Raw genomic sequence first — 15,731 nt, 5'->3', positions numbered from 1 at the left:
TCTTTATGTAAAGAGGGTTCTTTTTGTCTTATGGATGTTGCAAGGCAAAATTAAGAGTTACTTATAGAATACTGTATTCTTTGGGGGATTTGTTGGTGTTGATAGTTGTTAAAACCTTGACTGTGGGTTTATAAAGTGTTAACTGGTTTCATAAATAAACATTGTTTTAATTTAAAGTATTGGAGATCTCTGTTGCATCACACCTCGAAAGTAGGCCTGTGTGCTCCCCATAACCACAGTCTGAAAGTTGTGGGTCAGGTGAACTCAACGATACACTTTGGGGTTCTCTAAACTCTGGCCCATAACACAGCATGTAGGTGAGAAATTCAAGGGTGCCGGGGATAGATCCTTGAACGGCCGACATCTGAGTTAACAGCACAATATGAGAGACAGCACCTCCAACAGGCCGGCATTCCCTTAGTATTGCACTGCCAGTGCCAGTCTCAATGGTCAAATCCCGCACCTGCGGCTGAACCATCTGATTCTGAGGCAAGAGGACTCCCAACTCTACCAAACAGACTGATAGACTGAGAGACCAAACGCAGACTGGGTGATAGCTTTGCCGAGCATCTTCGGTCTGTGCGCATTCAGGATCCTGACCTTCCCGTTGCTTGCCATTTAAACACAAGACCCTGCTCCCATGCCCACATGTCTGTCCTTGGCCTGCTGCAATGTTCCAGTGAAGCACAACGCAAACTGGAGGAACAACATCTCATCTTCCGGTTAAGTACGCTGCAGCATTCCGGCCTGAACATCGAATTCAACAACTTCCGATGATCAGCCCCACATCAACCCATTTGTTTTCATTTCATTTTAACTGTCTTTTACCATTTATTTCTTTCCTGCACCTTTCCTTCACCTTTCCTCTCTTTGCTTCCCCTTCCCCTCCCCCCACACCTACAGTTCATCCTCTGATGTTAGTTTCCCTGCTGTTTGACCTTTCACATCTTTTGTTCTCTCTGTGGACTGCCATTAGCACTCTTCCCCCTTGGTATCTGTGGCCATTAGAATTAGAATTAGAACAGTACAGCACAGGCCCTTCGGCCCTCAATGTTGTGCCGAGCAATGATCACCTTACTCAAACCCACGTATCCACCCTATACCCGTAACCCAACAACCCCCCCTTAACCTTACTTTTTAGGACACTACGGGCAATTTAGCATGGCCAATCCACCTAACCTGCACATCTTTGGACTGTGGGAGGAAACCGGAGCACCCGGAGGAAACCCACGCACACACGGGGAGGACGTGCAGACTCTGCACAGACAGTGACCCAGCCGGGAATCGAACCTGGGACCCTGGAGCTGTGAAGCATTTATGCTAACCACCATGCTACCATGCTGCCCTTGGGTTAGCACCCGGTTTCCTTGGGTTTCTGTTGCTATGACTCATCTTTCATTCTCACTCCACAGTATAAACATTTCCCCCTTTCTCTGTCTGTTAGCTTTGACAAAGAGTCATCAGACTCGAAACGTTAGCTCTTTTCTCTCCCTACAGATGCTGCCAGACTTGCTGAGATTTTCCAGAATTTTCCCTTTCGTTTCAGATTCCAGCATCCGCAGTAATTTGCTTTTATTTAGCCTGATAGAACAGACGTTTACCGACGAGTGTTGAACTACTTTCCACACATCCAGCCAGTATCACTCTCATAGCGTCATAACATATTTCAGTCCTGAACAAGTTTGTACATAATAAGAATAATCTTTATTGTCACAAGTCGGCTTACATTAACACAGCAATGAAGTTACTGTGAAAAGCCCCTGGTCACCACACTCCAGCATCTGTTTGAATACACTGAGGGAGAATTCAGAATCTCCGATTCACCTAACAAGCACGTCTTTTGGTTGCTTCCCATGTTGTGCATTATAGTTACATAATTATATTCGTGCAGGAAGTCTACTTAGCAACACAAAAGTATTTTTTACCGATAAATAGCTTTGTATTTACAGCCTAATTATCCTTAATTCAGCACTCCATGTGCCTAATCTCAGTTTTTACTGAGAAGAGATTTTACTTATTGCAAGCATTTGGATCACTGTTTAAATGAGGTGGTTAAGTACCTAAATATCCCATTGAGCCTTTCACTCACTTAAATTCCTCAAAGCTTCCTTACCTCTTCCGACATTATGGTCTGCATGGTTAGCACTTTTGCTTCAGAGCGCCAGGGTCGCAGGCTCGATTCCCAGCTGGGTCACTGTCTGTGCGGACTCTGCACGTTCTCCCCGTGTCTGCGTGGGTTTCCTCCGGGTGCTCCAGTTGCCTCCCACTAGTTCTGAAAGACGTGTGGGTTAGTTGGATTGGCCATGTTAAATTGCCGTTAGTGTCCAAAGTTGGGGAGGCTTGAGTAGGGTGCTCTCTCCAAGGACCGGTGCAGATTCGATGGGCTGAATGGCCTCCTTCTGCGCTGTGAAATCTATGAAATTATGGATTGTGTGGAAACGTGCCTGAATTGCATCTCCACACATGATGCCAGCAAGGGGAACAGACTGAGAGGGAAGACTTTCTCAATTGATGCATATGATCTACTTCAGTCACCCAAAATGGTTAAGAGGCAGCATTTGGGTCCTCAGTCCAAGCATCATGCGGCACAGTTTTAGAATTCAAGTACATTGAACTTGAAGGTTAAGTAGTAAAATTACGACCTTTGAACGGTGGATACGACGTGTAAACTGGTATAGAGACGTACAAAAATCACACTCTGTTATCATCGCTGTGGGTCTTAGTGGAAGTTCTCCTTGGCAAAGATTGATAGAGACTGCGAAACACAAGGCTGCTTTGGTCAATGTTTCTTGAATTGAACATTCTACTATGTATGTGGCATGAGGCTTCCCATTGAACTATTTCTTGGCAGACTCTGTTCTCATGTATTCCATCACTGATGATGTAAAATGTCTATTTAAATATTTAACATTAACCCTCTAACTACGCACACCATATGAAAAGTTGGCAGAGCACCAGAGAATAATACTGCCTGAAGCTAAATGATAATGACCCCCCCGTATGTGTCACATATGGCAATGTATGTCCATCGATGGCCATGTATGTCCTTGTATGTTGTTGTGACCAGGACTGGCTGCTTGATTGCTACAATTTTTATTTTCTCAGGAATAATGTTCCCCAAACTTTCCATCGCATATGCTGCACAAATTGGAATCTGCATTCTCTTCTGGAAGCTGACCTTGTGTGAACCACAAGGTTAAAATAAATGAACCTCTGACCTGAGCTGAAATTGGTGTTGCTGGAGTGGGTATATGATGGTTGGTGGGTAACGGGCAGGGGCACAGAGCAAGCTCTCTCTTGCCAACATGGTAACTTCCTTCTCCCGTAATTCCTTTGGGCTGGCATGTGTTGGAAATCAGCCCTCAGGCCCCTGGATCCATTACATACATTTGCCAAAATCCTTGATACTTCATTGTGTGAGTGTTCTGGATTCTCCTCTCTCTCTCTCTCTCTCGCCCTCACTACCTCTGATATTAATCGGGAGAAGCATTTCCCCAAAAGACCGAGAAAATGACCTTAGTTTTCCCACATCTGGTTCGCCAACCTCTTCACCAATTTTCTGACCTTTAAAATTCAGGGCCCAAAGATTGAATATCCACAAGTTGAATATTTACGTTAACAAGTGCAGAGCGAATATACATTCACGCCCACACAGCGCTGAATCATTTTTTTTGCAGTACAGCTTTGAAAAACAATTCTGACTGTTGTGGACTCAGACGATATTATCGACTACAATGTAACATTTATCACTGGCAAAGAGACAGTCTTCAAAGCACTCGGCAATAGCAGTTATTGGAGTTAGATGAAAAAGGAGCGGGAGAGGATGGCATTGGGTGGAAACACTGATATTGATCTGTTGGACCGAATGGCCTGTTTCGGAGCTGCAAATACTTTGAAATACTTGTAGCATTTTGGAACAATAGATTATGTAAACACAGAGGGAAAAAAATTCCACAGTGTACAGCCAGAGGTAAATTGGAGTTAAATGTTTTCCAAATCCTGACCGCCGAAAGTAAATTCCAACTGAATGACAAAATCAACCGAGGGACGTGGAATTTTCGAGACAGAAAAGGATCAGCGTCTATTTGGCTTGCTTCCAGTCATTCAGATGGTTATACGACACAGTGGTGGGATTGTTGACTAATAATAGTAATCATTCCCCTTGACGTTCAACAACATTACCATCACGGAATTCCCCACTGTCAACATCCTGTGGTTACCACTGATCAGAGCTTCAACTGGACTAGACATATAAATACTGTGGCTACAAGAGCAGGTCAAAGGCTAGGAATTCTGTGGAGAATAACTCACCTCCTGACTCCCCAAGCCTGCCCAACATCTACAAGAACCAGTCTGGAGTCTGGAGTCACGGTAGCACAGTGGATAGTACTGTTGCTTCACAGCTCCAGGGTCTCAGGTTCGATTCCCAGCTGGGTCACTGTCTGTGCGAAGTCTGCACATTCTCCCCGTGTCTGTGTGGGTTTCCTCCGGGTGCTCCAGTTTCCTCCCACAAGTCCCGAAAGACGTGCGTATTGGTAATTTGGACATTCTGAATTCTCCCTCTGTGTACCCGAACAGGCGCCGGAGTGTGGCGACGAGGGGATTTTCACGGTAACTTAATTGTAGTGTTAATATAAGCCTACTTGTGACTATAAAAAAATTACTATTATGAGAAAGTGCAGGGTTATGGGGATAAGGATGGACGGAATGGTACAAAGTGAAGTGCTCATCTGGCGAGCTGGGGCAGAGACAATGGGGAGAATGGCTTCCTCCTGTGCTGTAACAATTCTGTGACTCTGTGATTCGATGTCATGACTCAAGTCCCTCATCCACTGTATCCCAAAATGCTCCTTTCTAAAAGAAGAATGCCTAATTTACATTTGAATGACTCGGTACTAATTGCTTTCGCAGCCTCCCCAGGGAGCCTATTTCCTAAATGTAGCACAGCCAAGTCACTCCCTCATTGTTTCCAGAGATTGGTTTCTCAGCTTCTCTGCCTTCAAGCGCAGGCCATGACCTCTGGTTCCGCTGTTGTGCAGAAGGTGAAACATCTTGTCACGGTCCAAGGCACAGGCAATAATGAAGCTGAAACAACTAAACACACCCTGAGTCAGAATAAATCAATGGAATAATTCAACTGTGGAATGTTTAATTCCAGAGCTGAATTGAAGGAAAGGGCAGGGGTCCGTATCTCATTTCTCCAGCTGACAACGGGTCACGGGGGGGGGGGGGGGGGGGGGGGGGGGGGGTACTCTCTGTTCCAACTCGTCAGTTTTCTGAGGGTGTGGTAGGCACAATAAGCATTCACCAATCAGAGACATGGATACCTCCCCAAAAGCAAAGGGGTGAATCTTGACAGGGCAGGGCAGTGCGGGGATTGGGGAGTGGGGGGGGGGGGGGGCGGGGTGGTTGGAGATAAGTGCTGGGGGGGGGGGGGGGTATCTGGTGTGGAGGGGAGATTGCTGGGTGCTGTTGGGTTGGGGGGCTGGGGAGTTCGTGGTGTCTCTGCTCAGCTGTGGTGATATCGCTGGACCAGTGATCCATAACGACGAATCAGAATACAGGAGGGAGATAACTCACTTGGTTGCATGATGACTCTCTCTAAATGTTGGAAAGACCAAGGAATTGATCAACAACTTCAGGAAGCGCAGCATGACACACACTCCCATCTGCATCAATGGCTCCGAAGTGGAGATAGTTGATAGCTTTACGTTCCTGGGGTTCACAATCACCAACAGTCTGTTCTGGTCCACTCACGTTTATGCAACAGTCAAGAAAGCCCAACAACATCTCAACTTCCTGCGGAAGCTAAAGAAATTTGCCTTGTCTGCATCGACTCTCACAAACCTCTACAGATGTGCGATAGAGAGCATCCTGTCCGGCTGCATCACGGCCTGGTATGGCAACTGCTCAGTCCAAGATCGCAAGAAACTGCAGAGTGTGGTAAACTCAGCCCAATGCGTCACACAAACTTGCCACCTCCATATTGATTCTGTATACACCTCCCACTGCCTCAGGAAGGCAGACAGCATTGTCAGAGACCTCTCCCACCCAGGCATTGCCTTCTTCCAGACCCTTCCATCAGGCAGAAGGTACAGAAGTCTGAAGACCCGCACATCCAGACATAGGAACAGCTTCTTCCCCACAGCTACACGACTCAACGACTCCCCATCGGACCGATCTGTTTGCTGCAAGAACTCTATTCACGATGCCCTATGCTGCTCTTGCTCATGTATTTGCTTTGATTGGCCCCTTGTTCCGCACTGTAACCAATCACTGTTTGGCGATGTACCATTTGTCAATGTTCTCTGCTGATTATTCTTGTGTCTACTATGTACGTACTGTGTACGATCCTCGGCCACACTTTTCACTGTACTTCGGTACATGTGACAATAAGTCAAATCAAAATCAAATCAACTGGTGAAATTTAAATCCAATGAGTAAATCTGGAATATGAAGCCATTCGAATGGTGACTGCAGAACCATTATTGATTGCCATCAAAAACCTATTTGGATCACTAATGTCGTTTTGGGGAGGATATCTGCCGTTCTTTGCTGCTCAGGCCGACATGTAGCTTTGAAATGGGATAGAAAGCCATTAAGCTCCATCAAACTGGTTTAGCTCAGTTCGCTGGACAGCTGGTTTGTGATATGGAGTTAAGTCAACAGCATGGCTTCAATTCCCGTACCAGCTGAGGTTATTCATGAAGACACTGCCTTCTTAACCTTGCTCCTCGCCTGAGGTGTGGTGATCTTCAGGTTAAATCACCACCAGTCAGCTCTCCCACCTCAACGAAAGGGGAAATCAGCATTTGGTCAGCTGGGACTATGGCCACTTTATTTACTTACATCAAACCATCGCAGAGTTTAAAAGGAATGAACCTGGACTGACTGACCACCATCAACCTCTGACAATGACACACCCAGCCCTGTCGACCTGGAAACTCCTCCACAATACCAGCTGAGGGCTTGTGCCAGAATTGGGAGAGCTGTCTCACAGACTAATCAAGCAACAGCTTGGCATAATCTGACTTTACAATGTCCAAAACATCCCACCATCCCACCACCTGGACACACCCATCAGAGCTGGTCAGCTGATGAATCTGTAATCCTCCATGTTGAACACCATCTGGAGGAAGTACGAAGGGTGGTCGGGGCGCAGAATGTACTCTGGGTGGGGCACTTCAATGTTCTTCATGAAGAGTGGCTCGTTAGCGCCACCACTGAATGGGCTGACCAAATTCTAAAGGACATCGCTGCTCGACTGGATCTGCAGCAGGTGACGAGGGAACCAATGAAAGGGAAAAACATACTTGACCTCACCCTCACCAATCTCCCGGCCACAGGTGCAGCTGTCCATGACGGTATTGGCAGCAGTGATCACCGCACAGGCCTAGTGGAGGCAAAGTCCTGTCCTCACTTTTGTGCAGGATGAGAACTCAACGTGGTCATTAATAATTCCAATTAGGAATTCAGGGGAAATTCTTTACCCCGAGAGTGGTTGGAATGCGGAATTCATTATCAAAGTGAGTTGTTAAAACGATGGCATTTGAGGGGAAGCCGGACAACCACATGAGGGAGATAGGGATAGAAGGCCATATTGATGGGGTTTGAAGAAGGACGGAGGGAACAGCAGTATGACTGGTTGGGCTGAATGGCTGCAAATCCTTTAGCACACTTTATAATCGGGTATAATGGGGATTGTATAATGGGGTCAACACACATAAACCTTGTGATTCGCAACGTGGAGATTTCAGTGCTTCGTATCATTGGAGTCACATATCGTCAGTGTGTCGGTGTGTTCAGGCAGGACGCTGGCTCTGGCTATGATGAATGAGCTGGGGAGCAACAATGCTGAACCACTTCTGCATGACGATCATTTTGCCTTCTTTACATTTCACAGACTTGCCTGAACCACGGGTCTAAACAAATCATGTCATCTCCATAACAAGTCGAAAAGGCTGTTAAAAAAATACATAAAGGGTGGGATTCTCTGTTGGCCGACACCGCAATCACGAAACGCGGTTGTGACGACAAAACTGCGGGCAGGCTCCGGGTGCCCGTGAGAATGCCTTGTTTCGGTGGCTCGACAGCGACGTCAATGCATTCTACTCCGCACGCGCAGCAAACGCCGATCCTACATGATTAACGGGCCTGACCCGGTATTCTCCGGGGTCTCCGCGGTGCTCTGCCTCTGCTGGGGGGCATTTCCGATGGTGAAACAGGCGCCATGGCTGATGACGGACGGGGAGGAGGTAGGACACTCCGCGGTACTACATGGCCTGCTGGTCCTGCTACTGGCGGGAGGGAGGGGGTTTGCCTCCCCCAAGCTTGGGCGGGCAGCAGGGGGTGTTGAAGAGTTACCAGGGGATGGGCCCTGGGGTCTGGATGACCCCCATGAGACCGGGGTGTCCAGGTACGGAACACGATTGCCATGTCCTGCTATGCACCCCACTGACCGCCCACTGCGTTCCCTGGTTATTTAGAGTACCACCGGCCATTTGGGTGCCGCACGATGTGTGCGCCTGGGCGGTGCATGGGATGCATTAACCGCCTCCAGGTTTACTGACTAGGGGGCCTGACTAGGGGGTCTGGCCAGCGGCATGGAGATTCCCCAGTCTCACCCCCCTCCCCTGAACCACCTACTATAAACACCTGCCTTGTGCAGCCCACTCCCCTCACCCCCTTGCAACCCCCACCATGATTCCTACCTGCTTCACAATGAGGTCGGGGCCCTGGGTTGGCAGTAACATCGGGTCTAGTCCATGGGTTGGAGGATGATGAAAACCTGCTCAGCGAGATCAGATGAGAGGGAGTTTATTTTTTGCTGGTCCCCTGTGCAGCCTGCTTATCTTTGCACCTCCTCCTAATGTGTCCCCTCCTATTGCTTCCCTGTAGCTTCCCTGAACTAGCACCTTTCCTGGTGGTGATTTCCCCATCCCGTCAGCATTCTTCATAGTTCCTAGTCTGTGGACCAAATTCCCTAAATCTTGGTGCATCCCCTTGTGTTTCGAGCCTCTCTGCTCATTACCTTCTGCGACTTCATCCCAAGAGCCACGAATGCCAGCCGCTTCCTGCCATACATGCTGGACCTAACCTGTTTGCATGCTCTGCAATGCCATCATCCAACCCTGCACCCCCCCCACCCTCTCCCCAACCCGTCCTTCGGCACTTTCCATAGTCTAGATGCCCTCTAATGCCTTCTTCAGGGTAAACTCCATCTCGGCTGACATCTTTTTCTGCGTGGACATGTTGTTGACCACACAGGCTGGTCTGTCTCTCAGCGTGTCATTGAGTGTAGTTCCGAACTTGCAGTGCTCAGTCATTTGCTTAAAGTACGCTTGGAATGGGGGCCTATGTTCCTCTCCACTGGGCCCCTGTAGGGTTCCGCCATATTGCCCGGGGGCCAGCGCGGAGACAGCCAACCCACGCGCATGCGCAGACCCGCGCCGGCCGTGGCGCGCCACCTTTCGGCGCCGGAGTAGCGGACAGCATTCCGGCATCGTTCTAGCCCCCTAGGAAGGGGTGAATGCCTGGGCCTGGAAGCCCACTGACACCGGCGTTGCACACGCCAGATTTCAGAGAATCCCGGCCCATGACTTCAAACTCCTAACTGCCGGTAAAACCCACACTCAGCCCCTAGATCTGTCTGCTCCGGTGAGTATCCTGACCGTGTGGGGTGTCTTCAATGGGAAACTCATTGACCAGCAGTGGGATGAGAGAATCCAACTGCCAGTCAATGACACGCCACTGAGAAACACGTGGCTGGGGGATTGGAAAAACCAGCCTCTTAACATTTCAGGCTTGTTAAATAAGTCTGTTGTAATATCACAGTATTACCGTTGTAAGTGGAAAACTGCCAGTTTTACCATGCTCCACTTTTCAATTCGATTGGCAAAGGGAGTGGAAAATTTACGTTCGTCATTTTACTCAGGCATCATTTACTTTCAACCTTTGTCTCTTTTCCTTTGTCCTTTTCAGCAGCTTTTGGATCTGCAGAATTGAACTTTTCTGTGTTCCTGGTTTCTCAGTATTTTCTCTGCAGCTTTTTCAGGGTTCAGAAATCTAGGGCTGGAGTCTCCATTGGCGGGATACTCTGTTTCCCTGGCAGCGCACTCACACCTGCAGATTTCCCGATGACATGGGGCTGCACACGATAGAAAACCCAATTGGCCGGCTGCTGGGATGCAGGATCCCGCTGCCGGTGGGGGCGCTCCGCACCAGAAACCGGGTGAGACGCGACAGAGAATCCCAGCCCTGTTCTTCTTCACTCCTGACACCATTTTCATGTGTAAGGACTGCAGTTTTCATAGCTGTCTGTTTCTGTGAGAAACTTTATTGAACTGCTGTTAAGATGTCTGTCCCCAGAGGTAACCTCATGGCATAATCACAGGACTACAGAAAGTCAAATGTGTCAGTCAGACTGGTTTCCTTTCAAAACCCTTGTGGTGAACCGCTGTGTGCGCCTGTATTAGGGGATGTAAGGTAGGACCTGCACTGCAGGTTCGCCGGTAGCCCCTGCGGTCTAGCTCTGCCCACAAGGAGCCGTATAAATATGCGTGTCCTCCTTCTGATCAGCCATTTTGCCAGCTGCAGGAGGAGGCCACGCATCTGACTGTAATAAAGCCACAGTTGTACCAATCTGAGTCTTTTGTGCAATTGATCGTGCATCAACCCTAATGGTCCTAACCAAGGTTTGAGGTGACACTTCCGATTGTGATAACTTGTAACAAAACAAAGGTACTGTGGAGCCTTTCTTGACCCTCAGACTTCCTAGAGTGCTTCGCGAACAATGAAGGACTTGTGAAGTGTTGTCACCGTGACAATGCCAAATAACAAACTTTTAATCGATGACATTGAATATACCTCGGATTACAGTCTGAAATTGTCCATTTGAAATAAATTGTAGCATTCAAGAGCTGCATATTAATTGACACCAACTGGGTGAGCAGCTGTGCCTGTGTCTGAAGTCCCTTAATCTCATACCAAGTGACCCATTGAGGTGCCTTTTGGCACAATGCCTGAGTAAGGCGAGGCAGATGTCTCTGAAAACTGCCTGTTTGGAATGGTTTGCATGGGACCTTCAGAACATTTTCTGTTATGTTAAATATTTACAGCAACACAGAGCCAAAACATTTCTACTTCAAATGAAGTCTTTGAGGTTATAGTGTGGCCATTCACTGCAATCGTCCTGAGACTGAAGGAGACCCCCACTCATAGTTGAACGTGAATTTTGGTAATAGTGATACAGCAGCTGTACCGGATCCAGCTTTTACTTTTAATGATTCCTGTCGATCTACCACCTCCCCTAGATAATTTTGCTTCTGCACCCCACTTGGGACTCCTACCATCCAGAAAGTATGTGGCCCCCATTCTCCCCGTGTCTGCGTGGGTTACCTCTGTGTGCTCGGTTTCCTCCCACAGTCCAATGATGTGCAAGGTTAGGTGGACTGTCCATGCTAAATTGCCCTCAGTTTCCAATAAAGGTTAGGTGGGGTTCCGGGGATTAGGTGGAGGTGTGGGGATAGGGTAGAGGTATGGGCTTAGATAGGATGCTCTTTCCAAGGGCTGGTGCAGACCCGATGGGCCGAATAGCCTCCTTCTGCACTGTAAATTCTATGATTCTTATTACAATGCATCAGCTGACATTTGGCAAAGTTGAAATTTATTTTCCAATTGCACGCCAAATTGCAAGTTTGGAGATGCCTTCTCTTATTTTGTTGCAAATCGTCCTCAATGTTATCTGCTAATTTAACCCCCCAAACTCCGCCTTCACCATAAATATATTTGGTGTTACCCACAAATCGGCGCAATATTTTTCCAATTCCCAAATTGCTTGTGACATCCCACTTCTCAACATTTGCCCAACTGAGCAAAACTGAGCAAAGCTCAAACTTCAATCCTTACTTTGTTTTCTATTTTGTAGCCATTTTGTTTTCATTTTGCTGCTTGTCCCTGCCTGCACATACTCCAGACTGAACCATGAGTCTGCTTATTGAAAGTAGTATAGTTTCTGTCCCGCCATATTGATCCTCTAAGTGTCTATAACATTTGGCTCCAATTCCTATCTGGTGGAGATCTAGTTTTAAGAATTATGATTGACACTTGAGAAGGTTGACAGGAGAAGTACCGTTCACCTGATTGGCTACTCATTTTCGATCCAGACTCATTGGGATTTGAAGCAATGTAAGCAGGTTGAGTCAAAAGAGTTACAATTCTAGTTGATGTTATAACTGGACAGGAAGATCCCAGAATGGTACCCTGTCTCAAAAGACCGTAACTTGTACTTTCTTTCATCAACCATGGTGGAACAGAGAAACAGTAACACTAATTAGTTATAACAATAAAAAAATGTGTTAAACATGGAACAATTATAATTATAATACAATACTCCCCACCCCCACCCCCTTGGTTAACAGTTACACACTAGTTTGAAGGTTAACACAGGCGGCAAAGTACATTTTGAGCTACAATGGCCTCATTCGCACACAAAACTAGTCGGCTGGATTCTCCGCCGGCGGGATGCTCCATTTTGCCAGCTGCCCGGGAGGTTCCCGACGGCGTGGGGCTGCCCCTCAATGGGAGACCCCATTGAGCAGCCGGCGAAACGGAGCATCCCACCATCGTGCTGAACCAGAAATCTGGCATGGCGGGAAGGAGAATCCAGCCTGGTATTTATGAATTTCTGCTTAGAATCCTCCAGATGATTGTCACATGCGGGTTTCCAAGCTCCACTCCCAAAATACGCTTTAAAATCTGCACTCGGATATATTTTCACTCGGGTGGTTTGCAATCCTGAATCTGTCCAGATTTTACAAATGACACTTTTGAACAAAGCTTCTTTTAACTTTTAACAATGACTCCATTCCAGGATTTTGCACCAACCCCTTTAGGATTTATTTGGCTTGACTGTCTTCCCCTGTTGCACAACTTCAGACATCCAGTCAATACTTTCTTCCCAATTAAGATTTGTTTCCCAGACGGTAGTAATATTCTAAACTTCCGGCTTACTTCAGAAACATTTTTCTAGCATGCTCACCAATCGGCTGCTTGTCAGTTCGGTGACTTGAAATGAACAGTACCCTGATCTGCTCCCAGTTCCTCTTTGTTCCTTTACATTCAGACCTTATGAAATCTGCTCTTCATTTCTCGAGTTTCCTTAAGTAGCTGTCCTTTAGATTTCTGGCTTTCGTAATCACTGCTGAATTGTATGACTTTTCTTTACGCCAGCGAGCGGCGCATTACCGAGAAACACACAACGGGGGGACTGGAGAATCCCAACCTTTGAAGACATTGAGGATCAATTTCTCTCAGAATTTTGCTGTGGGAGTTTCTTATTTATACATGAAAATGGTCCATTTATTTTTCCTGTTTCTCTCACACCTCAAACAGCAATCAGATTTTAAAAAAAATACTGCTTGCATATTTGTTCAGTGCAAATGTAATGTCACATCATATAGAGCCTGTGGATAGGCTGTAAATTCACAGAGTACAACACCACTTGTACGACAGCTTTTTGAGGGGGTGGGGGGAAGCAATTCATTTATTAAGTTAAGGCCACATTGAATTTTTGTACCATTTATAATTCATCTCTGAAAAATCCATTCAACAATTCAACCTACATTTTTCCTGAGCTGCTGGTCGATCTCTGACTGACAAATCCTGGCGATAGTGTCATTGGCGTAAAAAGGGGCAGACATAATTTATGGTGCATTGTGGGTAGGTATCCAAGACGTCAGAATGGTAAGGCTGCACTAGCTAGACTTGAATTGTTTGCTAAAGGTGGTGACTTCGTTGTAGCCACTTTCAGAATATCAGTTATTTGCTCTGTGACTAATTATCCTTTGAGAATCCTAGGTTTTTTATGAAGAACCCGTCTTCATAGGGGCTGTTTAGCACACTGGGCTAAATTGCTGGCTTTGAAAGCAGACCAAGGCAGGCCAGCAGCACCGTTCGATTCCCGTAACAGCCTCCCTGAACAGGCGCCGGAATGTGGCGACTAGGGGCTTTTCACAGTAACTTCATTGAAGCCTATTCGTGCCAATAAGCGATTTTCATTTCATTTCATTTTCATTCTCAATTTTGCCCCTCGCCTGATGTGTGGTGATCCTCGGGTAAAATAACCAACAGTCAGCTCTCCCCTTTAAAGGGGAATGTAGCCTATGGTCGTCTGGGACTATCGCCACTTTACTTTAATTATCCTTCGAGAATCGGAATTGGGCCTCCAATTTCTCCATTGCCACAGTCACTCTGCCTACTGCAGGCAGGTGTAATGCAAATAACACAGAAAACTCCATTTTTACAGCACCTTTTACAATGTCTCAAATCACTTTACAGTCTATTAAATACTTTTGAGTTGTAGTCGCTGGTATAATGTAGGCAATGTTATCAAATGGTAGAGCACGCTCGAGGGGATGAATGACTTACTTATATTCCTAATACCTATGTTCGTGCGTCTTTCTGGGTGGGTGAGATAAACTGCATGAGACGACCTTTGTCATCCATAATTATCTTGCTTACAGAGGGTGGAATCATGGCTGGAGTTCTGTTTATTTTGTTGCTAATGGAAGTTTACTGTGAGCAGGCTTTGTGAGGATAAATGTCAGGACTAGAGTGCGTAATGGGCTCATAGAGAATCAGTAACATGTTTTATACCAAACATGATTCTCGAGAGTCTTTTCCATTGATTTCACTCTTTTCCTTTTATCTCTTTAATTTTTTTTTTTTTTTTTTTTTTTTTTTTTTTTTTTTTTTTTAAAATTTAGATTAGCCAATTATTTTTTCCAATTAAGGGGCAATTTAGTGTGGCCAATCCACCTACTCTGCACATTTTTGGGTTGTGGGGGCGAAACCCACGCAGACACGGGGAGAACGTGCAAACTCCACACGGACAGTGACCCAGAGCCGGGATCGAACCTGGGACCTCAGCGCCGTGAGGCGGTTGTGCTAACCACTAGGCCACCGTGCTGCCAAACCTTTTATCTCTTTAATGATTATCTCACTCTACCTTTCTCTTTTGAGGAAGGAAATACTGTAATTTAAAAAAATAAATTCCAAATACAGGATAATTTGGCGTGGCCAATTCACCAACCCTGCACACCTTTGGGTTGCGGGGGTGAGGGCCACACAGACACGGGTAGAATTTGCATACTCCACATGGACAGTGACCCAGGGCCGTGATCGAACCCGGGTCCTCAGCATCGGAAGCAGCTGTGCAAACCATTGCGCCACCGTGCTAATGAAGTTGTGTTGTACAGTAGGTATTGAATATATATTGTAATGAGAAGTGGTAATCAGCAGACTCTTGAGACTTGCTGATCAAGAAAACACAGATACAATTGTGAACCATTCAGTCTTTGTCCTCTGGCTTCTTAAAAGTTGTGCTGCACAGAGACACCTGAGGTGTCCAATGCTTCTCACTGTGTTCCACTTTGTTGCTCAGGCATTATTTGATCTTCCTGCTCTGTGAGATTATGGCTGAATTAGAATGCTGTAACATCCCTTGTATGAAATAATTATATTGAATAATATCAGACACCCGGGCAGGAGAAAGCAATCTTCTTCTTCTATAAAATAGAAAGGATTTTGTGCAGTTTTCCTGAGATGCAAGTCTTCAATCATTCACAAAATATGAATTTACTATTGCTGTGCCCACATAGTGCAATGTGCAGTACATGTTAATGAGTACTGAGGCAGTTATAATTGTCACTGCATAATAAATAACTAATGGA

Source organism: Scyliorhinus canicula, chromosome 7, assembly GCF_902713615.1.
Source record: "Scyliorhinus canicula chromosome 7, sScyCan1.1, whole genome shotgun sequence".
Classification (NCBI taxonomy): Eukaryota; Metazoa; Chordata; class Chondrichthyes; order Carcharhiniformes; family Scyliorhinidae; genus Scyliorhinus; species Scyliorhinus canicula.
This window is presented reverse-complemented; position numbering follows the sequence as displayed.